Genomic DNA, 6000 nt, shown 5'->3' with positions numbered 1-6000 from the left:
GCCAGGTCTCCTAAGCAACCAAATTGGCCCGGTTGCTAGGGAGGGTAGAGACACATGGGGTAACCTCCTCGTGTTCGCTATAATGTGTGGTTCCCTCTTGGTGGGGCGTGTGGTGAGTTGTGTGTGGATGCCGCGGAGAATAGCGTGAAACCTCCACACGTACTACGTCTCCGCGGTAACACGCTCAACAAGCCACATGATAAGATGCACGGATTGACGGTCTCAGACGCAGAGGCAACTGAGATTCATCCTCCGCCACCCGGATTGAGGCGAGTCACTACGTCACTCCAAATTGGGGAGAAAAGAAAAAAAAGAAGAGACGATTAATTTTTTGTGGTAATCAACACTATACCACAAATACCCTTGATTGAGCTCAACTTGGATTGAACCCGGTATTTTCCTATAAGTGTTAGTTTTCTTTAATGTGGAATATACCTTTAAATTATCAAAATATGCGAATTGATATGATTTTTGGTTTTTCTATTCGCTTTTTGTCTATTCCTCTATTTGAAAACACTCTAAGACTTATCAAATGTATATCAGCTGTAGGCTGAAACATTTTAAATATTTAAAAAGAAGAATTTGAAGGTTTAAATAAATTATGAAAAATGTTCTGCCTTTGCTTGATTAATATGCAATCATGTAATCCATAAAAAAGTCCATTTAATCTAACTAAATTCTTAATTGTTGTAATCTGTTACATATTTCAGATTACATGTAATCTGTTACTATCCAGCACTGAGTACCGACAGATCAATTCATTTTCACTGATCAGGACACTTTTTACCCTATCTAAAACATAATGATGGATGTCTGATTCTCTTTCAGGATGATGGGACAGTTTGGTTTGGTGGAGAGTAAAAGTGCAACATTTCCCACAGAGGAACCTCGCCATCTGCTGGACGACAGCTTCTTTGAGTCACAGAGTCCAGCCCGGAACAATCCACACACTTCGTCTGTGTCTAAGGGCATATCTATAGGTACCAGCACAACCTTTAGGATTTTACTGATGTCCAGGGTCAGATATATAGTTACAGCTTTGTTGTAAAACACCTGTTGTGTATATCACTGCACAGCACGCATAGAGACCAATTGTTAGTTCACATGTCAGAGACTAAATATCTTAGTGGAAGAATGCCACTTATGAATTTTCATAAATATTGTTTTAACGAAAATTGGTGCCTTTAAAATTTGTATTATGCACTAAAGAGTTTATAAAAGCATTTGAGGTTGTGATATATTGTGCACAGGGTCTCTCCGCTGTGTGTCGCCCTTTAGCTGTGACTATATTCACAATAGAGCACAATGTATTGAGTGTATTTTAATTAATTACATTGGCTATCACTATAAATGATGAAAAAATAATTTGGTAGATTTGGATAGAAGTAAACGTTGTTGAAAGGTTTATGTGATTTCTCTTTTGTCAGGCAGAATTCATACTGTGATGACCTTTCTCCAGGGGTCGAGAGGTGAGACTGTCTCCTTTGCATATAGTTGTGTCTATATAACACCTGCACAACATTGCAACTTTTTTATTGGTTTCTCAGGTGATTCTATTGAAGAACCGTTTTGGAGATTTTTAAATCATCTGCTCAATTAGAAATACAATGTATTGTAAATTAGGAAAAAATAATGACTGGGTTGTTTTTTCATTTATCATTATAACATTGTTCTTGGCATGTTTTGTTATAAATGTTTAACATATATATGTGTCCATTTCACTGCAAAACATCTAGACTGAATGCATAAACATAACTGAAACGAAGAGTCGTACCAGAACATTTTAAGCTGTAGAGGAGTAATGCACCCCAAAATGTACATTTTATCATCTATTTTTAACCCTCTCTTTGTTCCAAACCTTCATGACTTTTCTTCTTCCTTGGAAAACCTTGTGTTTTCAGTCTGCTTTCATTGTATTTGATATTGGAATATTCTGTTAAATGAATATTCTGGGTTCAAAACATGGTTAGCAAAATCAAAAGCATTTGTGGCACAATGTTGATTACCACAAGAAATTGTTTAGACTCCTCCCTCATTTTCTTAAAAAAAAAGGTACAAATCGAGGTAACTATTTGGTTTAGTCTAGACCAGGGGTTTTCAAATTGGGTGAAGGTGAGCCTCCCCCTAGATAACTTGAAAACTCTCTGTCACCCCCCAGGGGAGGCGCAACTCATCAACTGAAAACCTCTGGTTTAGACTAAATCTGACCCTATTTAATAGACCTCGAATTTAGACTAAGGTTCCAATCAGTTTCTGATCATCATTAGATATAATCATAATTTGGTTTTTAAAACAATAGTGCATTATAATAGTAATAATAACTTTTTTTTTGGTATAATGGAGTGGTGGTGGCATAGTGGGCTAAAGCACATAACTGGTAATCGGAAGGTTGCTAGGTTCAATCCCCACAGCCACCACCATTGTGTCCTTGAGTAAGGCACTTAACTCCAGGTTGCTCCGGGGGGGATTGTCCCTGTAATAAGTGCAATAAATTTGAATAAAAGCGTCTGCCAAATGCATAAATGTAAATTTTGTATAGCACCTTTTAGCAACTTAAGCAAAACGTAATTTAAAATATAAAATTAAATAAAAAACACTTAATAAAATATAACACATTCACATAGTAGTAATAAAAGCAACATGTAATGCTTTATAAATGAGTTAAGCAACACTTAAAAACAGACACAGATTCAGCAGATATGGGACTCGTGAGCGCGGAATGCACAGCGCTATGCGCAACATCTTATCCAATTTTCGTGAGAACGCTAATTCTAATCTATTTTATCGTGCCAGTGCAAAGCGCAAGTGGCCGTGGGTGGGAGTGTTTGCGCTATTGTGGGTGTATGCCTGCAGACAGTGCGTGTATTGTTTGTTAATGAAGTGTCGCAAACGCAATTTGCTATATTCCTGAGAAATATGTCGATGAGCTAAGACGTTTGAAAACCACAACTTAACTCTGCAGTTTGGACATTCCAAAAGCAGGTGATAATAAAGTTCATGTCCAACATGCTTGCCTGGGCCGCCGTTCAGTGCATGGCGTGATTTAAATTGGACCCCTAGTGTCACTTCTTCGACACATCGTCGAAGTGAGCGACAGACGGGGAATGTCTAGGTTAATATTGTAACCTCCATTCCCTGATGGCGGGAACGAGACGTTGTGTCCTCCCGGCCACGTCGCTGAAATAAGTGGCCGAACCTCATCGTCGGCTCCTCAGACAAATCCTGAATGAAACGCATGATGCATTTCCCTCCCTTTTTACCCATATGTCCAGGGTCGGGACATGCAAATTCTGTCTGCCAATTTCTCATTGGCCTATTCTCAAAGTTCAGAGATGCAAAAGGCTCTCAAGAGAGACCCCTAGTGTCGCTTCTTCGATGCAACGTCTCGTTCCCTCCATCAGGGAACAGAGGTTACAACAGTAACCTAGATGTTTCCATGTGTAACATATCTTTAAAAAATTTACACCAAGGGGTCAGGAAAGGCCTACCCATTAGTATTTCAAATGGAGAGATTAACAACAGAGGATGGTGACATTCTGAGTTCAGTCAACACAGCCGGTGGAACATCAACCCATGTTCTTCCAGTTTTGGTGCAGGCTTTGTTTAAGTGGCAGTGGTGGCTCAGTGGTTGAGGCTCAGGATTACTGACCAGAAGGTCAGGGGTTCAAGCCCCAGCACCACCAAGATGCCACTGTTGGGCCCTTGAGTAAGGCACTTAACTCCAGGTTGCTCCGGGGGGATAGTGCACTGAAAGTCGCTTTGGATAAAAGTATCTGCCAAATGTAAATGTAAGTGCTCTTTTAATATTCGATTTGTCCGTTCAACCACGCTTGCCAACTGTGGGTGATACAGTATGTTGAAATGCCAATTTATGTTCAATTCCTTTGCGAGTAGTTGCGTAACTTTGGATGCTAACAGAGTGCCATTGTCACTTTCAATAATGGTTGGAATGCCGAATCTCTGTATTATTTATTTTGCCAGAATTTTCACCACGGTTTTAGCATTTTCCCTCACACACAGGAAAGCTTATGTCCATTTAGAAAAACGGTCCACAATCATGAGCAATAATTTGTTATTCCTGCATGGCACCATATATGTAAAATCTATTTGCTGGTGTTGGAACGGCAGTTCCGAGTGTGGTAATGAGTCGTGCTTCGTAGACTTGTGTCTGTTATTATGTGCGCACATTAGACATGAGTTCAGGATTAGTTTTACTGCATTTCGTACCCCATTTATGCAATAAGTGTGATTTATTGACTGAGTAACTTTTTCATTTGAAACGTGTGAAATACCGTGATAATGTCAACAGAGTATTACTATTGCGGACTTACGCCCTTGTTTATCCTTTAACAAATTATTCTAGTCTGGTTTCATTTCATTTGAGGCCCAATGTTGAATGTCAGCTTCAGATGGATTTGCCTGTAACAATTTAATGTAAGTGTATTTTACTAGTGTTGATTTTATCATGGGAAAATCTCTTCAACTTGATTCTCTTCAGAAGGTCTGGGCTTAACACAACTTCCTTTGCAGCCTACTTTGCTACTTCATCAGCATACTTCGAGTCTGTGCATATATTGATTGATTTAACTTTAGCCAATTGGCATGGTTCGATAAATGCAAACAATTCATCAGCTTGTGCAGACTTATATGGGAAAGAATAAACTTAATTCGATTCGGGAGTTCCGTTACAGCATAACAAAACCAGTATAGGGAATCATTTGGCTTGGAACAGGACCCGTCAAGTCAATGTATTAATGGTCCCCCTCCTCCAGGTTGGATGATAAAACATCCAGCCTGCATAAAGTGATATGATTTTTAGGTGATCGATGCAATCATGTGATTCATTGTAAAATTCACCTTTAGTTAGTAGTTTGTGTAATGATAAAGTTGGGGCATGTACAACGGAGGTTGGTTTAATGGTCAGATTAGCAGTAGCCAATAAAATAACTTCATACCACAATCGACGTTGTGCTGTCATGTGTTGTGTGGTAATGTTGTGCATGATTGCTCCTACCTGTTGAGAAGTGTGCTCGAGCAATGGATGTGAGAGAACAATACGTTCTGCAAGCCGTCAACGCCGCAGCGGTCACTGCTCGCAAATATGCAGGGAGGCCTTTGGTGACTGCATCTAAAAAACAATTACAATTACACCATTGGTCTATATGTTCAGCCATGGGACTGATCGAGGATCGCTGCTGCTGTGACTGCCGCCTCATGCAGGTACAGATGAAAGGGTTCACCATAATTGGATAGCCATGTCCAATTCAGCAGTCCACTTGATAGGTTCCTCAGCCCTTGAGAGCGTTGCTTCTCTCAGGATTTTGTCATATAACGAGCAGTTTGGCACCCATGCTCGACAATAGTTCACTAAACCCAAGAAGCTTTGCATTTGAGTCTTTGTTTCAGGGTGTTGGAAAGTAGTAATCATCTTCACTCTGTCTGTGGAAAGATGAACTGCTCCTCTCTGTAGCTCTTGACCCAGATAGTTAACTTTCAGTTTCACCCATTGCAGCTTTTCTTTTGATGCCTTGAAGCCAGCCTTCGCTAATATATTGCATAATTACATATATACTGTTTGCAGTATACTGGCAAGTTAGGGCGGAGTTTGGCAACATATGGTCTTACGTCAATGAGGCCCGCCTCATCTTTGTGGGCGGCCCATTGCGCTGGGTCGACATTGAGCATTTCCTGTTTTGCAGCAGAAGTGTTGACAGACGTTGAGCTGAAAACTTCTCAGGAATGTCCTGTATACACAGACTGACAGTATACTGAGGGAAACAGTAATTGTAGTAAGTTAGAATCAAGTTATTTTTGCCCCAATTTTATGCATCGGATTATGACCCAATAGGCCAAACGGAGAGTCAGGCAAAATTACAAAATCATGCATTTTAAACAAGTTTGGGTTATCTGGAGGTGCCACAGGCAACATTGTTGTCACATGACACCCAACGGGAACACCACCGATTCCCACAGAGTTTAAAGTGCGTCCCATAATATAGC

This window comes from Xyrauchen texanus, chromosome 4 (assembly GCF_025860055.1).
Source record: "Xyrauchen texanus isolate HMW12.3.18 chromosome 4, RBS_HiC_50CHRs, whole genome shotgun sequence".
Taxonomy (NCBI): Eukaryota; Metazoa; Chordata; class Actinopteri; order Cypriniformes; family Catostomidae; genus Xyrauchen; species Xyrauchen texanus.
The sequence above is the reverse complement of the archived record's forward strand: the minus strand, read 5'-3'. Positions refer to the sequence as shown.